At 39.9% G+C, this 19,988-nt stretch overlaps 1 protein-coding gene and 1 long non-coding RNA gene across 2 annotated transcripts in view; both read right to left on the bottom strand.

The window, feature by feature from the left end:
* Window positions 1-19,988, bottom strand: part of PLEKHM3 (pleckstrin homology domain containing M3) — a 209,493-nt gene that overhangs the window by 41,231 nt on the left and 148,274 nt on the right. The window lies entirely within an intron of this gene.
* The window catches only part of LOC141584551 (uncharacterized), a 36,251-nt gene continuing 18,588 nt past the window's right edge, over window positions 2,326-19,988 (bottom strand). The window contains exons 1-2 of the long non-coding RNA XR_012517629.1: window positions 3,222-19,988; window positions 2,326-2,466 (exon numbers count right to left, since the gene is read on the bottom strand). The exon at window positions 3,222-19,988 is cut by the window's right edge and continues 18,588 nt beyond it. This is a non-coding gene — a long non-coding RNA (uncharacterized LOC141584551). The remainder of the gene's footprint in view (window positions 2,467-3,221) is intronic.

Here is a 19,988-nt window from a genome sequence, read left to right as displayed (position 1 = left end):
CAGGATAGTTTCTATCTCCTAACCTCGTGATCCACCTGCCTCAACCTCCTAAAGTGCTGGGATTACAGGCATGAGCCACCGAGCTTGGTCCTTTTTTGTTTTTTAGATGGAGTATCACTCTGTTGCCCAGGCTGGAGTCCAGTAGCGCAATCTTGGCTCACTGCAACCTCTGACTCCCTGGTTCAAGCTATTCTTCTGACTCAGCCTCTCGAGCAGCTGGGATTACAGGTTCGCACCACCATGCCCAGCTAATTTTTGTATTTTTAATAGAGACGGGGTTTTACCATGTTGGCCAGGATGGTCTTGATCTCCTGACTTCATGACCCACCTGCCTCAGCCTCCCAAAGTGCTGGGATTACAGGTGTGAGCCACCGCACCCGGCTCCTTTTGCTTCTTTATATTTGATTAATTTCTCTTCCTATTTGTCAGCTTAGGTTCATGGCCATGTTCCAAATGGCTGAAGCTACTGGAAGTTTTTTCTCCAGAAAAGTGAGGTAATAGTATTAAGTTTATTTTGGAATTTACAAGAATTCCTTTAGTATTGTGGAAATGAAAACTTTATAACTTTCCAGGGGTAAAGATATATTCAGAAGGGTTAAACCTTGCCTTTGAATATAACTACCAGAAACACTAGGAACAGAATCCAGCCACCCTAGCGCCTAGTCCAGAGGTTTCACCACTATAAAGAAGTGGACTCAGGTGTGATTTCTCCTAGGGTTCTTTTTTAAAAAGCATACATGCACGCACGCACACACACACACGTGTATATAAAATTATATAAATTATTTTATATCTAATACATATATAAATGCATATATACACATACACATATATGTATAAACATATAATATTTATTCATGTATTTATTTTGGATAAGTGCTCAAAAATAAATCAATTGTCTTTCCTCCCACCATCCCAAGAGCCTTAACTTGCACTCCCACTTCCTAGCCATCTTGGTAGGGGCTTGAGGTTAGGACCATATTACACAAACACTAGGAAGATAGGGTGGCCTCAAATAAGACCAAAGCCAGAGAAGCACGCTACCTTCAGGTTCCAACCAAGAATGAAGAATAGAAAAGAGCTGCCAGGATGCCACTGGGCCATTGGATCTGAAAATGACTACGGTGAGACAAAGTCAAATGGGGCCTCCTGGCCAACACGGCACCGAGGAAAGTCAGATATTTGAACTCTGCTACATCAACCCTCAACTGCTGTAACTTGCTAGAGTGACCACAGTCCTCAATGGGGCTCAGTGTGGGGAAAAGTCCTCGAAACTGTGTGCTCCAGCTAGCGTTGATGTAGGGCATCACTGAGACCAAGCCAGGACCAACCAGGATGAAATAAACCTTAACTGGTCAAAATGACTTAACCTTAACAAAATGACTTCCTTAACTGGTCAAAGCTTTTTAAATTTTTTTTTTTTTTTTAAACCCAAACATGGTACAGTTTTTGCTTCTTAAAAACTTGGGGTATTTTCCAGTGGACGGCGGTTTGATTCATTTGGGAGTCTCCCAGAGGAGGTGACCTTCGGAGCTTTCAACATCCCATCATAACTCAGTTGTCTCTGGGTATTGGGAAGTAGTGGGATAGAGTGGAAAAAGCAAGGCTGATCTGAGGACAAATTCTAGCTCATCTACTTTCCAGCTGTGAGACTTCGGCAAGCTAGTTAACCTCGTTGAGTCTCGGCTTTCTTAAATGAAAAATTAGGACCGTATCTATTTTGCAGGGTTGAGAGAAAGATCAAATTTAACAGACTGAAAGCATCGAATATAGTGTCTGACTTACAGCAAAGGATCAATAAATAATAGCTAATTAGCTTATCCCAATCTAAATAGAGATTTTCTTTTTTTTTTTTTTCCTTTTTTTAAATTGCATTTTAGGTTTTGGGGTACATGTGAAGAACATGCAAGATTGTTGCATAGGTACACACATGGCAGTGTGATTTGCTGCCTTCCTTCCCCTCACCTGTATCTGTCATTTCTCCCTATGCTATCTCTTCCCACCTCCCCACCCGCCCTGTTCCTCCCCCATTTCCCCCCAACAGATCCCAGTGTGTAGTGCTCCCCTCCCTGTGTCCATGTGTTCTCATTGTTCAACACCTGCCTATGAGTGAGAACGTGTGGTGTTTGATTTTCTGCTCTTGTGTCAGTTTGCTGAGAATGATGGTTTCCAGGTTCATCCATGTCTCTACAAAGGACACGAACTCATCGTTTTTGATGGCTGCGTAATATTCCATGGTGTATATGTACCACATTTTCCCTATCCAGTCTAAATAGAGATTTTCTATGATTTAGACTCATTCTTCCTTTCAAACACTCGAGATCAAGGGGAAGGAAAAAAGCGATGAAGGCCACATCTTTTTTTTTTTTTTTTTTTTTTTAGAGGAAGGCATCAAGTTGTTCTTCTGTTTGGATGGGATCAGTAGAAATTAATGTAAAGCAGTCACATCCATTTCCTTTGATATTGCTGTAAATAAGAGAACAGGGCTTATACAAGCATACTTACTTTTGCCAAGGCCAAAATGCTAGGGGGAAGACATTTCATGCCTCAAACTTGATTTGAATCATTTATGTAAGATAACACCTTAGCAACACCTGGAAATTGTGTCTTACTCCTTTCCTACTTGTACTCAAATTAGTCACAGGCTAATATAACTTTATAACAACCCCTCAAAAGTAAAAAAGACACTTCATCTTCAGCATTAGAAGGCTGGTAGTTTTTAGTTAAACCAGGTGGTCATCTGGGTATATGACAAGTGACAATGAAACAGACCTGAGATGAGGTTTAGTTATCTCTATTTATTTCCCCCAAAGTGCATGTCTACGTGAACAAAATCATGACAGTTGAGAAGAAAACACGTGTAGCCCTTCCCCCACTTCTTTGCTTCCCTGAACTCAACCTCTCTCCCGTTCTCCATATACCAAATTGCCCTATCTCCTTGAGAAAAGGCAGATGTCGAAAATCTGGTGAAAGTTTGTTTCTGTTTTCCATTAAACTTAATGTCTTCTTCTAAGGAAGGTACTAGTCTGATTTATTTACTTGGAGAGTGTGTAGAGAGCACAAGTATCAAGTTGATATCTTTTTTCAGATTTTGCTATTTTTCACTTTTGTAATCTGTCTATAAATTCTTTTCACCATTTTAGGTACTTCTAGAACTCAAGGAACTGTCAAATATCACTTTCCACAATCCAGTACCTGACAAATATGCCAAATATGCTTACCCTTCTTGCGTGAAAGAAGCCCATGAAAGCTGCCTGGTTGAACTTCCAGCTCAGGGATACACACATTTTCCCTCCCTCTTCTATTCTGGTCAAGATGGTCAGCATTGGAATTTGAGGCCTATGGCTTTCTTGCAGACTAAGACAACAGACTTTATTTGATTTACTTTCTTGCAGACCAATCAAAAATTACAATTAAGTTAAAAAATAACCTAGTGCTGCCTTCCCCAAACCACAGTTTCAGAAACAGCTGCTTATAACTCATGTGTGGCACCAGGAAATTGCAGTGTCATGTTCAAGGTCTACAGCCAATAGAGATCTGTGGGATTGGGAAAAGGGCACAAATGATTCTTTTATGTAGGTTACCTTCACTCTCTTGGCACCACCACAAAATTCAAAATTTACAGGGGAGGAAGACAGAGCACTAGCAACTTGGACAAGAAAAAAGAAAGAAAAAGCTCTTTCTCGTCAAATTTCCTTATGCATCGGCCAATTCCTCCCCTCTGATTTGTCAAATGACCTTCCGTTTCAAAACAAGCCTCCTCAGCCATTGTGAAACATCTAGATTCTGAGCAACTGTCGGGAATGCTTTGATGAAGAGGGCTGCTGCACTTGACAAACAACTCGGTCTCTGAAAGTCTAACCAAAAGACCCAATTCATGATGAACAAAGTCACCTGTCACTCACCAGGAACAGGCTGGCTTGACGAAATGGAAGAATCAAAATTGGCACACATTGTGAAATAATTTCCAATATAATTTAGTTGTATTTGCTTGGCCAGACAACCATGAAAGGTTGCACTTTGTCTCTAGAGTAATTTCTCTGTTCATTTAATAGGTGGGTAGAGTGAAGTCTAGTGACCTTGGCCAGGTGAGTTCATGGGAAGTTAGGAAAAAACAGCCCGTGGATTCTGCTCAAGCTTGAAAATCCTAACACACCTCATGAGAATATTCTGAATTCTCATTCAATTTTTAAATTTTACTCCTCTTACTCATAAATCCTTAAAAATAGAAAATAACAAGTAGGCCGGGTGTGGGGGCTGATGCCTGTAATCCCAGTACTTTTGGAGGCAAAGGTGGGAGGATCACTGGAGCCCAGGAGTTCCAGACCAGCCTGGCAATGAAGTGAGATCCCTATTTCTGTAAACAATTAAAAAATTAGCTGATTGCAGTGGTATGCACTTGTAGTCCAAGCTACTTAGGGGCTGAGGTAGGAGGATCCCCTTGAGCCTAGGAATTTGAGGTTGCAGTGAGCTATGAGCTATGAGCTATGATTAGGCAGCTGTGCTCCAACCTGGGTGACAGAGCGAGACCCTGTCTCAAAATAAATAAATACCACCAAAGTATATGGGCTATTCCTATTTCAAAAAGTTGCTTAAAACTCTGTTTTCCCATAATTAACCTTTGAGCTCCTTATCATGGCTCAATGCTGGGATGTTTGTACATAAACATAAAAGTGTCTCTTTTCTAATTAGCTGCTCCTCACTCTGCCCAGTCCACATGGGACTGCTCTAACAGGACTTAAATTTTGGCTAATCAAACACTTTGCTGAGGGTGGATTGTTATGCCACCAATTAGCTCTTATCTGATCCTCTCCCAAAGGTGATAATTTCTACTTAAAGCTTGGAAACTATGTGATAATTTAATCTGGCTTAATGTAATTGGGTAGATCTATGAATGGCCACCATTATTCCTATCAAATTACATTTTGCTCCCTGCTAAAAACTAAGTCTTAGGCAATAAAAGATTTTAAAAATTTCAGTTTCATTTTTCTCAGTGGCTAGGATGTCAAAGATGAAACCAAGAATGCAAATTTCTTATCCAGAAAAATATATGGCACAGGGCCTACTTCAGAGTTTTTCTGCACTAAGTGCCTCAAAGGGTGTGGCTTAAGTCAAACCACAACTACTCGGAACTTGATGAAGCATTTGCAAAAAGTAAGTACCAGAATGTGCTCCAAATATTCTGAGCCCAAAACAGGTTATAGGATCTGATATAGGTGCATGTATTTTATTTATAAGGAAAATAAACTACAATATTTTAAACTGAGACAGTTCCAGAAAATTCTCATTGATGGTAAGCAGAATTTTGCTTCTCTGTTAATTAGTTACATGTTTGAAATAAATCTGATTTAGGTCTCTGCTATTCCATTTGATCCTAGTTCTGACACTACTGACTTCATTGAGCAGTAACTGAGGAAAAAGTTCTGAGTGTTGTTATTTTTTTTAATCCACTTGACATCTGATTTTGGGAGACTAAGTGGTCTTTTTAACTCAGTTTTCCTTACTTAATATATGAGAAAACTGAGCCTAGAGAGGTGATGAGATCTATGTAAGATCACCCAGCTGATTAGAGACAGCTTCTGACTCGCTTCCTTAAGCACCCTTCACTACTTCAGGAAGGGGCCTTTCTGAGAGCATCTGAGGTCAGAGTGTAGCACCAGGGTTTCGTTCAGCCCAGAAATTCTTAGGTCACTGGATGCCTACTGACCCACCTTGTAGAAATGGAAGACTTCTAAAACTGAGTCCCTGCACAGAAGCAGGATTGTGCAGACTAAATTAGTCCAGGTTTAGACCCACAGTTTTGATCTGAACTGGATCTTCCTTTGGCTTACTGAAAAATAATATCTCTAGTCCTTATATGAAGTCCTTGTATAAAAATTCTCTTAAATGGTCACATCTCATGCAATTTTCTGAATATGGAGATGATTTTTTTTTTTTAAAGATGGGGTTTCACCATGATGGCCAGCCTGGTCTTGAACTCCTGACCTCAGGTGATCCACCCACCTCAGCCTCCCAAAGTGCTAAGATTACAGGCGTGAGCCACCGCACCGGTGAAGATGATCTTTAATAATATCTTATTGACTGAACTGCTGGGAAACTCATAAAGTAACACAAAAATTCTCTGACAGAAGCAAACTTATCAACTTAAACCCTGGGCGGCCGGGCGCAGTGGCTCATGCCTGTAATCCAAGCACTTTGGAAGGCTGAGGCAGGTGGATCACCTGAGGTTAGGAGTTCAAGACTAGCCTGGCCAACATGGCAAAACTCTGTCTCTACTAAAAATACAGAAAATCAGCCAGGCATGGTGGCGCATGCCTGTAGTCCCAGCTACTTGGGAGGCTGAGGCAGGAGAATCATTCCAACCTGGGACGCAGAGGTTGCAATGAGCCCAGATTGTGCCATTGGACTCCAGCCTGGGCAACAGTATGAGACTCCATCTCAAAACAAACAAACCAACCGACCCCCAAAGCCCCTAGGCTATTTGCCAAAACTAGAGAAGTTACTTTATTAAAAGGAGAAGCATCTGGCAGAATAAACTTCAAAAGAAAAAAAAAGAGAAAGAAAAAAAAGGAGAAGCAACTACAGCTGGGGTATGTACATATGTGGGAGAAACTGAAGAAATATGGCTTCTCAGAAACAGGAAAAACAAAAGCAGCATTACCTGATCATTTAGGAGAATGAACCGTAAGAGTAAGGAAAGACATAAATGCTGAGAGCAAAGAAGGGAAGGAGTAGGGAAGGATAAAAGCAATAATAATAACAGTGATAACTTAATTTTTTTCATTAAAAAAAGAAAATATTGGGCTTGATGGTTCTGTGGAAAAACATACTTTCTAAAGTTTAAAACATAGAGAATACAGATGCTTACAAAGAATGAAGAAAGTTTCATTGCTCAATGAAGCTGACTGAGATCTGAAATGGGAGTTGCAAATCTTGGTTTCTATTCCCAGCTATGTCCCCAGTAAGCTCTGTGACCTCTTTTGTTAATTGCGTAACTTCTTCATGCCTCAGTTTCCTCATCTAGGAAACAAAGTGATTGTATTCAGTCACTGAAAATTAGATGATCAATAAGGATCTCTTTCAATTTGAAGATTGTATGATTTTATAATTAACAAGGAAGACATCAAAAGAAACTTGTTGAATAGCTCCAGGAATGTAGAAAGGGAATATCTGGGGAGCTAGATAAAAGGTGAGTTTAACCAGACTAATTAGAAGAGACTCCAGGAAATTTTCAACAAAAGTAAAATAATGTCATCAGCTTTTTGTTCCTCTGCCTGCTGAGCTCCATTCAAAGAGGGAAGTAAGGCCTTTTAGGAATCATCCCCTCACAGGTGTGCAACCAGATATCAGTTTTCCTGAAAATCTCTGCAAATCCCCTTCCTTTCATCAGTGCATTTAATTGGTTAATGTTTGGATAGCACTTTAGGTATGTAAAGTACAATATAAGTGCTCAACATTATTATTACTTAACAGCTTTTATGGGACCAGCCATTCCTGAAATTAAATGAGAAACTAAACTGAGTCCCTGACTAGAAGGCTGTGATCTAATGCATTGGTGGCTCACTGATGAGGAAGAAAACGCCCTGCATGTAGATTGAAACAGGTACTCTTTATTAGCCTGTATATCATTATCTAAGATGCTTGGGGATTTTTATTCTTTGCTTCAAGGTCCATTAAGTAGAAACAACAACTCACAACACAGTACTGATTATGATTTCACATGTCCTATATTTCTAGAATATTATCTGTTGTATCTGTGGTGTCTGTATGTCTGAGCATCTGTACGCCCAGGATACGGATTCAAATACATGGCAATTTACTATACAATAAAGGTTGGGAAGACAAATTATTTAATAAATGATGTTGGGGCAAGTGGTTGGCTATCAGGGAAAGCAAATAAGCTGAATCCCTAACTCATCTCATAAAAACTGTATTTTTTGATAAATTGAAGACTTAAATATAAAAAGAAAACGATAAAAGTATTTTTAAAACCATGATGCAATACTGGGGAAAACTATTAGAAATTTTGAATATTAGAAAAATCGAATTTGCCCCATTTATGTGGGGTAAACATTTTATAATCTTAGAAGTTATAAAATGGTGATAAATACGAATAAAGAATTCATTCAATATTAAATATCATTTAAAAGTCAAATGACAGAAACAAAAAAAAATCCTATTTATATGAAAAAGTGCCAATTTCCTTAATATACACAAAGCTCTTTTAAATTAATAAGGAAAGGATCAGTGATATAACTTAAACACAGGTTAATTAAAAAGGCAATTCAGAAAAACTACAAATGGCCAATAATGATATAAAAAAGATGCTCAACTTTACTTCTCATGGAAAAATGCAAATTAAAACAACACTGTGAAGTTATTTTTTATTTATCAGATTGCCCAGGATTAAAAATATTATTAATATAGAAAATTAATGTGTGTTCAGGAAAACAGGCACTCTTAAGACAAAGAATGGAAGTATTAAATTGGTTCTACCTTTTTAGAAAGCAACTTGCAATATTTATCAAACTGCAAAGCATGCATAGCTTTGCATGACCTAGCAGTCTCACTTTAATGAATTTACAATACAGAGATATTCACACAAGTGCACAGGGAAATGTAGAGGGTGTTCACTGCAATATAGGCCCTCAAAGAGAAAAACTGGCACAGAAAACAAGAACAACAACACACAACTTAGGTTTAGCTGGGTGTGGAAGCATGGGTAGTCTGTACCTTGCAGTCTCAGCTACTTAGGAGGCTGAAGTGGGAGGATCCTTCGACTCTAAGATTTTGAGGCCAGCTGGGCAACACAGTGAGACCCTGTCTCTTAAAAAAAGCAAACAACAACAACAACAACAACCACAACACCATGTGTAAGTTACTACCTAGCTTAACTTACCTAACTTACACTATAGGATAACTCTATTATGCAGCCAATAAAAAGATGAGGTAAATCTTCATGTGTACTAAATGTTGTAGACATGCCCAAATGTCCACAGTATAATGTGAACGGGAAAAGACAACGCACAGAAAGGTGGCCCAGTTTGATACCATTACAAAAATGTAACATTTGTAATTTCTAAGAATGCCTGGATGGGCACAGACTGGCTACAGTGAACTAACGCCACCACTGTAGTGGGTTGTAGGGGAGAAAAGGGCTGACTTGAAAAGCTCAGGCGATCTTCTGCTTTAGCCTCCTGAGTAGCTAGGACTACAGGTGTGAGCCATTGTGCCTGGCTGATTTTTATTTATTTTTATTTTTTATTTTATTTATTTATTATTTTTATTTTTTATTTTATTTATTATTTATTTATTTATTTATTTATTTTGCTGATTTTTAAATCATAAATATGAATTGTCACTTTTATAACAAATATTTAAATTGTTTAAAGAAAACCAGTGATAGCTCTACTAAGCATTGTTTCAGAAGCAAGCCAATATAATTTGCATATGCACATAAACATTATAAAAATGTAGAAAACTTTGATTTTTTTTTTTAGTTTTAGATGACCTGCGTTTTCAATTGTCCCTAATAACATGTTTATTTTCTTGAAAATAAGTTCTTTAAGTTCTTGAAAATTCCCTATCAGTGAACCTTTCTTGACTATTTGCGGCTTGTTTGCTTTCCAGGAGACTTGCCTGCCTAGTCAGAATGTTCCCTTACTTCTGGGTCTCTCAGGCTTCTAAGGTAACCCATTCAATTAGAATGACTTATGCAGTGTCAATAACCATATCTAATACCAGGCAACTTAAGGATGGTTTTTGTTTACATAATCAACACTGAATTCTAGACACTTAATCTTATCTCTTTAAATACTCGACTGAAACTTAACTAACCAATCAGTTGGAATGCACATTGCCGTTTTTCTTTCTCTCTCTTTTTTTTTTTTTTTTTTTTTTGGAGACAGGGTCTTGTTCTGCCGCCCAGGCTGGAGTGCAGTGGCATGATCTCGGCTCACTGCAACCTCTGTCTCTCGGGTTCAAGTGATTCTTCTGCCTCAGCCTCCCGAGTAGCTGGGATTACAGACGCATGCCATCACGCCCAGCTAATTTTTGTAGTTTTAGTAGAGACGGGGTTTCACCATATTGGTCAGGCTGGTCCCAAACTTCTGACCTGGTGATTTACCCGCCTCGGTCTCCCAAAGTGCTGGGATTATAGGTGTGAGTCACCGTGCTTGGCCCACATTGCTGTTTCCTATTAGGAATTCACTGACATATTTGACATGCCCATCTCCAGCCAAAATTCAGGTCTGCTCCACCAGGGCTTTTTCCTTCCTGCTCTGAGATGACCCACTCTTACTGTTTCACCCCTTCAGGCATATTTGTAATGAATAGTAAAAAGAGGAGAAACAGTATTGGTATCAGATTTTCTAGTCTATTCCTCATCTATTCAGAGGTCACAATAATTTCACACCACTCAAAGTATTGTGCCAAGAAAGTCTGTTACCCAATCGGAACATTTTTTACCATGTAGTTTGATGTTAATCCAAGGAAAAGGCAATGTACTGACTGACCTGCCTTAGACTCGGCCTGAAGAAGGAAATGAAAACCATGGTTTTGCAATAGGAGGGCATTCAAAGATAAGATTAGGTTCAAAAAGAAAAGCATTTTGAATAGCATGCCCACCTGAGACATGTTCAGAGGTTCAGCAAAATCTAAATAGAAAAGTCCTAAGAAAGCAAACAGCCAATTTTCCTGAGGGTTGAGGGCAGACAGTCTGTGATCTGGCTCGGGTCCTAATGTCCTTCTCCGCATCACCTGCATTTCCCATGCTAGCTTCTCTGCAACACCAGACCAGAAGAAGGGAGAGCTGATGCCCACCTAGATTCATTTGCTCCGGGTGGCAGCTCTAGCAGAGGGGGACTATCCACCGGGGTAGAATTTTGTAGGAGTTGCAGAGGTTTCAGTTTTCCTTGGCCTCCCTGTCCGCCATGAATGTGGCTAATTGAAGAAAAAGGATTTTACTTCATTCTTCACAGTCCGTTTTCTTAAGTGAAGAGAACTCAGCTAATTGAAACTCCAAGCAGCTGTAGACTAGCTTATGTAAACTGAGAGGTTTTGTTGGTTATCCCTTTTTAAAAATTACATTAAAATATTGAAGTATAACATAAACAAGGTAAAGTACAAAAATCTTAAATATATAATTCAATGAATTTTTAAACATGTATGTGAAGCTACTGTCTTATCTGCTCTCCTGTCCTCAAGCTCCAATCATTTCAAATCATTCTCTATGCCATCACCAGAAAGAGCATATTAAAAAAAAACATAGCTCTGACTAACAAATACTAATAATGACAACAGCAACAATCACCACCATTCCCATGGCAGATTGACTGTTTTGATATGTGCCAGTCACTGCTCTAGGCTTTTATTTATTTGAGACAGGGATTCCCTCTGTCATCCAGGCTGGAGTACAGTGGTGCAATCTTGGCTCACAGCAACCTCTGCCTCCTGGGCTCAAACGACCTTCCCACCTCAGCCTCTGCAGTAACTGGGACTATAGTATAGGTACATGCCATCATGCTTGGCTAATTTTTAAAATTTTTTGGAGATAAGGTCTCCCTATATTGCTCAGGCTGGTTTCAAACTCATGGGTTCAAGTGATTCTCCTGCCTTGGCCTCCTAAAGTGCTGGGATTACAGGCATGAGCCACCGCACCCAGCCTTGCCCTAAGCTTTTAATTCATTTTCTCTCTTTTTCTTTTGAGAGGGAGTCTCGCTCGCTCTGTCACCCAGGCTAGAGTGCAGTGGCATGATCTCTGCTCACTGCAACCTCTGCCTCCCAGGTTTAAGCAATTCTCCTGCCTCGGCCTCCCGAGTAGCTGGGATTACAGGTGCACGCCACCATACCCAGCTAATTTTTTTGTATTTTTAGTAGTGACGGGGTTTCTACATGTTGGCCAGGCTGGCCTTGAACTCCTGACCTCGTGATTCACCCACCTCGGCCTCCCAAAGTGCTGGGATTACAGGTGTGAGCCACCGCGCCTGGCCCACTCTCTCATTTATGATAATACATGCAAAGCACTTAGAACACTGGAAGGCACACAGTGAGCATTAAAAACAATACCCATTATTTCTATTATTCACAATAGTTCCAAGAGGTTAACATTTTTATCATTACCAATTATAGGGGATAAAACTGAGGCTCAGAGGCTTAAGTCATGTGCCCAGGGTTGGAAGTATAGAGTAGTGAGCTGGACTCCCAGAGCCTAAGCCCTAAGCGCTATGCTTTAGTGTCTTGCTAGATCTGGCTTTTTTTTTTTTTTTTTTTTTTAAATTAAAGGCCCCTGAAGCCTCTTATGTCCCTAGAGGATGAAGTTTAATTCCTCAGCATGCCCTATTAAGTCTTCCCTGAGCTAGGGACAGCCTTTTTCCTCACTTGCTTCTAGTATTTATCTACCACGTATTCATATTCTGCTCTCGTGTGGCCTGCCTATTCCCTGAAAAATCTATGATGATAATAATTACCATTTATTGCTATTACCATGTATAAGTTCTGGGTGCTTTCTGTATTTAATTCCAATTATCCCTGTAACTTCCCCAAATAAGTATTATACTCATTTTGCAGGTAAGTAAACTGAGATGTAGCAGGTTAAAGGACTTGTTTATGGTCAGAGAGCTAATACGCATCAAAACTGGAGTTTGAACTCAGGCCTGTCTGATTTTAATGCTAGGTTCTTTTTCCTCTATGTGAACTCCTCTCAAGTCACACTCTTCACATCTGGCTCAAATGTCACCTAGTTTCTAAGGCATTTGTGACTTTGGTCACCAGTTTGCCTCCTCTTGCTCCACTGTCATCCATAGCTATGAACAGCTCACTTTTTTTTTTTTTTTTTGAGATGGAGTCTCACTCTGTCATCAGGCTGGAGTGCAATGGCATGATCTTAGCTCACTTCAACCTCCAACTCCCTGGTTGAAGCGATTCTCTTGCCTCACCCTCCCGAGTAGCTGGGATTACAGGCAGCAACACCATGCCCAGCTAATTTTTGTATTTTTAGCAGAGATGGGCTTTCGCCATGTTGGCTAGGTTGGTCTCAAACTCCTGCGTGATCCACCCTCCTTGGATCCCAAAGTGCTGGGATGACAGGCATGAGCCACCGTGCTCAGCTTTAGATCACTTGTTAAGAAAAAATGGCTCTTGCCTAATTTCTATTCTAGGTCTTTCCAAGTGCATTCAACCTTTGCATTCAAAAAGCTAAACTAAGTATTTCTGGAACATTCTTACTGCAGGCCCTGGATCCAAACATTTAAATCACAACTTTGTCCAAACAAAATGGCAAGTCGGGGTTATGGCCTAATGGCATGAACACAAAGGGCAAATGGAGAAGTTGTCACTCGAGTGCCACATGGACTTCAGAAGAACTTCTAGGGGATGTGTGATTCCTGAGCTCCTGGGACATGGGTAATTCCTGAGGAATGAGCTAGCCAGCTCTCTAAACAAGGGGACAACAGAGGGTGGATTCTGTGAGCAGCTAGAAAGGCCATAATGGGCAATTTTTAAATTGATCTTGAAAAGCGTTTTATTATTGGAATAGCTAACATTCTTGTTGATTAGGCAGGATAAAAAAATACCCTAACATTTGAACATTTGGTACATGTTCAGCTCCTTCTGTGTATCAAAAGCGAATATTAATGTACAATCTATACAAGTCTCACGGCTTGTCAGGAAGTGGCTCTGTAATTGCTTCTTGACAAGTTCTGGCAGCATTTGGTTGTGATCATTCAATCTTACTTACATTTAAGATTACAAAATAAGTTAATTCTTTAACTAAAAAAATAGCCTGCTCCCAAATGGACAAAACATATAATCAAACAATTCAGGCCAGGCACGGTGGCTCACACCTGTAATCCTAGCACTTTGGGAGGCCGAGGTGGGAGGATTGCTTGAGGCCAAGCGTTCGAGACCAGCCTGGCCAACATGGAAAAACCCCATCTCTACTAAAAATACAAAAATTAGCTGGGTGTGGCAGCACATGCCTGTAATCCCAGCTACTGGGGAGGCTGAGGCACAAGAATCACTTGAACTCAGGGGTGGAGGTTGCAGTGAGCTGAGATCGTGCCACTGCATTCCAGCCTGGGCGACAGAGTAAGCCTCTGTCTCAAAAAAGAAAAAAATTGACGCAGTAATAAATATATAAAAAGTTTAGCTTTACAAAAAAATAGATATGCAAAGTCAAACAATTGTAAGAAATCTTTTTTTTTTAACCTTTAAAATGGCCAAAGCTTTGTGTTTTTTAATGACGATGGCTATGCTCCAGTGATATGGAGAACTTGCCTATACTGTTGATGTGTAGGGATAATTGTATCTAGAGCTTTGAAAAAGTTCAAATATAGCAGTGCTGAATATATAAGGGTTTTGCATATAGTAGATCCTCTTCTGAATTTATCTTAGTCAGAAGGTAAATGGTTTTGCACAAAGATGTATATAATAGTATTATGTATAATAATGCAGAATTGGAAACCTAAATACCCAATACAAATAAGATGGTTAAACTGATTATGGCAATGGAATCTTATACAGGCATTCAAACGAGCTAATTTTTCTGAAGATTATTTAGTAAGTTTTTTAAAAGTCAGGATAAAAAAGAAAAAAGTCAGGATAAAAACTGATGTACTATAAAATATAAGCCATACTTTAAACCTATACATTCACAAAAAAGAATAAGCTGGATATGTAACATTAGATAATGTTAACCTTGGTGCCATTATAATGATTATAGTGGTGGTGGCTGACTTCTGCCAGGTATTGATCCCACTGAATCCTCACCACATCATTATGCGGGTCTTAGTACTCCTGTTGTATAGATGAAGATAACAGCAGAGGAGCTGGAACTCAAACTCAGGTCTACCAAAGGCTAATGTCTGAATCTCTGCCATGCTGCCTGGAGAGTTATTTTCTATTCAGTAACTATCTGTGCTTCCCAAATTATCTGTAATCAGCATACTTTTATAATCAAGAAAAAAAACACAACTTTAAAAATGGGAATTGGGGCCAAGAAAGCCCTTTGAAGTTCCATGTTCTGTCCCATGACGGCCTGTGGTATGGTGGATAGACCCACCACTGAGTCTTCTTACTGTTCTCCTTGGCCCTGGGCTCCCTTCCTTCAATTTCCCTTCCCTTTCTCCTACTCTTTCCAGTGAAGATCATGGAGCTACTGGGCCTAGTGAAGGAGGGAAGCCCTTGCCGCATGGAGGGACCACCCTGGGGCCAGTCTGACCTCCTGGTTTTCTTCCCTCTGCCTCCCTCTTTCCCCTCCCTCCTGACTGCCCTTAAGCTCTCCACCACCTCCTGGGAATAAGCCTGGTTCAGGTACTGGTTTAAAAAAACAGCACAGGGCATCCTGGGGTTAACTCTGGGCTTGGCCTTTCACAGTTCTATGATTAAATTGCATTTTTCAGTGGTTCTGCCTTTAAACTCAAACCCCTTTAAAGAGAAATTTAAGGAGAGCAAAACATAGGAAACAGTGCCAAATGCCAGTAACATATTTTAGTCGGTTGGGGAATGGGCAGCTTGAGAAACCACAAATTCCCACTTATGCAAGGGCTACTTGAGCTTTTTTGCTTTATTGCTTAGTGACAGAAACCTGGCTCTTAGACCACGGTCAGAGTTGTTCTCTCTTGTTTTCTTTCTCTTCTCTCTCTGTCTGAAAACAGTTATAAAAGGCCTGGGTTGGCCGGACACGGTGGCTCATGCCTATAATCCCAGCGCTTTGGGAGGCCGAAGCGGGTGGATCACCTGAGGTCAGGAGTTTGAGACCAGCCTGACCAACGTGGTGAAACCCCATCTCTACTAAAAATACAAAAATTAGCCAGGCATGGTGGTGGGTGCCTGTAATTGCAGTTACTCGGGAGGCTGAGGCAGGAGAATTGCTTGAACCTGGGAGGCAGAGGTTGCAGTGAACCCAGATCGACTTCAGCCTGGGCAACAAGAGTGAGAGTCCACCTCAAAGAAAAAGAAAAAAAAAAAAAAAGGCCTAGGTTATCACAACGGGAGTTGGTTAATCAAATAATAAAAGTCATTGTCTACTGATGATATCGTTCGTTCAGACTAAAAGGCAGACGATGCCTATGTCTAAGTACCTGTTATACCAGCTCCATAAGCTCAGTCATACTGAACTACACATTCTCAACTCAGGAGGCTCCACACCTGTGACGTTACCACTAGTTGACAAGACTTTGGTACCATGTGCTCAGCTGGGTGTTCTGTCTCCTTCCCCCTAAAGGAAGTGGCTAAAAGGGGAAGATGAGATGAGAATTTTGTCTTGTGTCTATACATTCCAAAATTTTATATGAGTGGTGTAATACAAAATTCAAAGAATTTCAGATAGCTCTTTTCTGTGGCCTTAGATCTGTTTTGATTCTCAGGGACTAGGCATCAAAACAGAGACCAATTGTGAGGTTCTTCTTAAGCCCCTGCCATCAGAGTTACATTAAGGTATGGCCCAGGCAGCTCCAGCATATGAATGAGTAAACTGCATTTTACTCGGGAATCACCACCAAATAATTGGAAATAAGGTACTAGTGAGCTCAGGTTTTCACGTACATTTCTTAAACTACTGGCAAAAGTGAACTAGTCTGACTTGAGAATAAGGAGATAGCAGTCAAAGTGTTTAAACATTTCTTTGCATAGTGGGCGCTGAGCATTTTGGTGGTGAGCATGTGTAAGGTGTAGAGGAGAGAAGGAGCCCTGGAGTGAGGCAGCTGACAGTCATCTGCGTCAGCAGTCAGCTAACATGGGTCCAAGCGACTGGTTCTATTATGTACAGGTTAAAATGGACTGATTCAGTAAAACTGTGAACAGAAAAATCACAGAAAGTAAGAACTATATACAAGGTGGAAAAAGATACAAATATCCTCAACAAAATACGATCAAATTAAATGCATACACGTATAAAAAGAGTTATACACTCTGACCAACTGGGATTTCTCCTGGTAAAGCAAGGTTAATTTAACATCTGAAAAATCAAACAATGTAACAGAGCATATTAGTAAAGAACAAAAGCCATATGATCATCTCAATAGATAGAGAAAAAGCGTTTGACCAAATCTAATACCCTTCTTTGATAAAAACACTCAACAGGCCAGACAGGGTGGCTCACGTCTATAATCCTAGCACTTTGGGAGGCCGAGGTGGGAGGAATGTTTGAGCTCAGGAGTTTGAGACCACCCTGGGCAATATAGCGAAGCCCTGTCCCCACCTGCCCCCACCAAAAAAAGACTCTGTTAACAAACTAGGAATAGAAAGGGACTTCCTTATCTGATACAGGACATCTGAAAAGCTCATGTTTAACTTCACACTTAATGGTGAAAGACTAAATTTTTTTCCTAATAAGATCAGGAACTAGATATAATGTCTGCTCTCACCACATCTATTCAGTATTTTACTGGAAGTTCTAGCCAAGGCAATAATGCAAGAAACAGAAATGAAAACCTCCAGAATGGAAAGGAAGAAGTAAAACTATCTCTAGTTTCAGATGATAAGACCTGGTACATAGTAAAGTTGGAAATATTTTGATGACACAAAAGTCAGAAAAAAAACAACTTTTAAATGTATTTTGAACAAGACTTTTTTTTTTTTTGAGGCGGAGTTTTGCTCTTGTTACCCAGGCTGGAGTGCAATGGCGTGATCTCGGCTCACTGCAACCTCCGCCTCCTGGGTTCAGGCAATTCTCCTGCCTCAGCCTCCTGAGTAGCTGGGATTACAGGCACGCACCACCATGCCCAGCTAATTTGTTGTATTTTTTTTTTTTTTTTGGTAGAGATGGGGTTTCACCATGTTGACCAGGATGGTCTCAATCTATCAACCTTGTGATCCACCCACCTTGGCCTCCCAAAGTGCTGGGATTACAGGCTTGAGCCACCGCGCCCGGCTTGAACAAGACTTTTAAACTATATCCATGTATATTGCTTCTACTCTTGAAGAGACTAAATGACTAACCCCGTCCAGCTCAGAGTTATGGAAAAGCTTATGAAGAAATCTCATTCCTAGTAAGTAAAAAAGGTAGTGTTACTGTCAGAGCATGTAATACATTCTTTATTTTCCACATAAAGATGATGTAACTATCTATATTTTATTAATAGAAAATCAGTTTCTCTTCCCCATCTACTAAATATATTGAATAATATTTAAATACGAATTGAAAATATGTTTAAAGAATATCAAAGTACAGGATATCAAATGACCAGCCTGCTTAGGTGCCCACATAGTTCAGTCTGATAGGCCTGTTCCAGGTCTCTTTGAAGTGGATCATGAAAGACTCCATATGAACATGGGGCCTAGAGTAAGATCAGAAACAAGCCGCCATCATGTGCTCCTGAAACCGAGATCCTCGGGTAGATGAAGCTGAGAACCTGCAGGTCTCTCTATGAAGATCCTTCAAGGCACAAGGAAAGCCATGTAAGGGATAGAGCCACTCAGACACCATAGAATCAGTAAAATAAAAGCTCCACGCCAGCTATTCATATCCACTGAATCTCTATGGAGAGATCTGGTGGCGTGGGAATGTTTTTGTATGAAAACCCTGACTAGTTTCTACTTTCTTCCTTAGAGCAGTGACTACAGCAGTGATCCTGCTGCTCTGGGTTTGCTGGCGTATGTTGGCCTTGAATTCAACAGATCTTCCCTAACTAACTCAGACAACTATGTATCCTGACAAACTGCCTTAAAGCTTCCTGGAGTTTTTAAGCTTTGCTTATTGTTTGTGCTTCAGCCCTGCTCTTCTAACTCTAGCTTGCTTGAGATGGGGCATTTTGGACCTTTTGCAAATCTATCAGCACCTCCAAATGACGTCTTTCTAGACCAATTCTGAAATCTCATGTAAAATAATATGTTCATCAAAGCAGGAAATAAGCAGATGAAGAAATGATGGCCTTTAAAAATTTGTTTAAATTTGTGCAAGATTTGTAGCTTCTCTATTCTCCCGAGTCCCAGTAACATTAAAGAAACATACAAACAGAACCGACGACAGCTTAAGTTTTTCTCAACGGTACTATGAACTTCCCATTTTGGAAGGGTATATGAAATAGACATGTCTTAGTAAGTCATGTGCAAGTATTCCAATGGATTGATTGCTCACAATAATTATCTCAGATACTTTAAAATGATTTTATTAATAATTAGGATTACAGTTCTGATAGGAAAATGATAAACCTAGGGGAATAGACATTAAGAGAGTTTCATAGGCAGGAGCTCTTTAAATTTCCCTGAAGAAAAGGCTTGAGTACACTTTAGAAGGAAAGATTAGCATGAGTCCGTATCACCCTTCCTGAAATATTCAAGAATGCTTAGGCAACTGGGAGGAATCATATCTGAGTAGAGAGTGCCTGAGCGGTAGCACCCCAATTTTTTGTCCTCTAGATCAGCATAGTTTTTTTAAAGTTTCCAATTTTAAATTTGGCTAAGGATGCTAAAAACAAAACAAAAGCTATCGCCTACTTTCACCATTATTTCACAAAAAAGGGGATTTAACATCAAAAAAAGTGGAAACAGTATAATTTTTAAAAACAGGAGTATTTCAAAATGAATATATGTGGTATTATTAAAAGCTGGTGAAAACTCCATCCCAGATGAGCCCCAAGCACACAGAGGGAAATGGGGAATCTTTGTGATAAGAGCCCAGGGATTCCAACAAGAAGGAGAAAGAACGAACCTATAGATTAAAAGCCATTAAAAGTAACTGAAAGCCAAACTCATTGCATAGAATGAATTTCAAAACAGAAGAATCAGGACAGTGTTTTCCTTTGACACAGTGTTTCACTTTGATACTGTCAAGGTGAAAACACCTCTACAGGCATTGTCATAGCTGCATTCCACCTGTGTTATTTATTTAATACTTTATTTAAACTGAGTCATTTACTTTTAAAAGTTTATTTAAAATGAAAGTCTTATAGAAATACCATAAATGGGAAGCCAGTATCCCTTGCCATAAAATGAAGCTAACATAGATGCTGGAAGGCCCTGAGCTTGCAGCCAACTCTCTGTTGAAAAAG

This window comes from Saimiri boliviensis, chromosome 5, assembly GCF_048565385.1.
Source record: "Saimiri boliviensis isolate mSaiBol1 chromosome 5, mSaiBol1.pri, whole genome shotgun sequence".
Taxonomy (NCBI): Eukaryota; Metazoa; Chordata; class Mammalia; order Primates; family Cebidae; genus Saimiri; species Saimiri boliviensis.
Note: the sequence above shows the minus strand (reverse complement) of the source record. Positions and strands in the feature narration are given on the sequence as shown.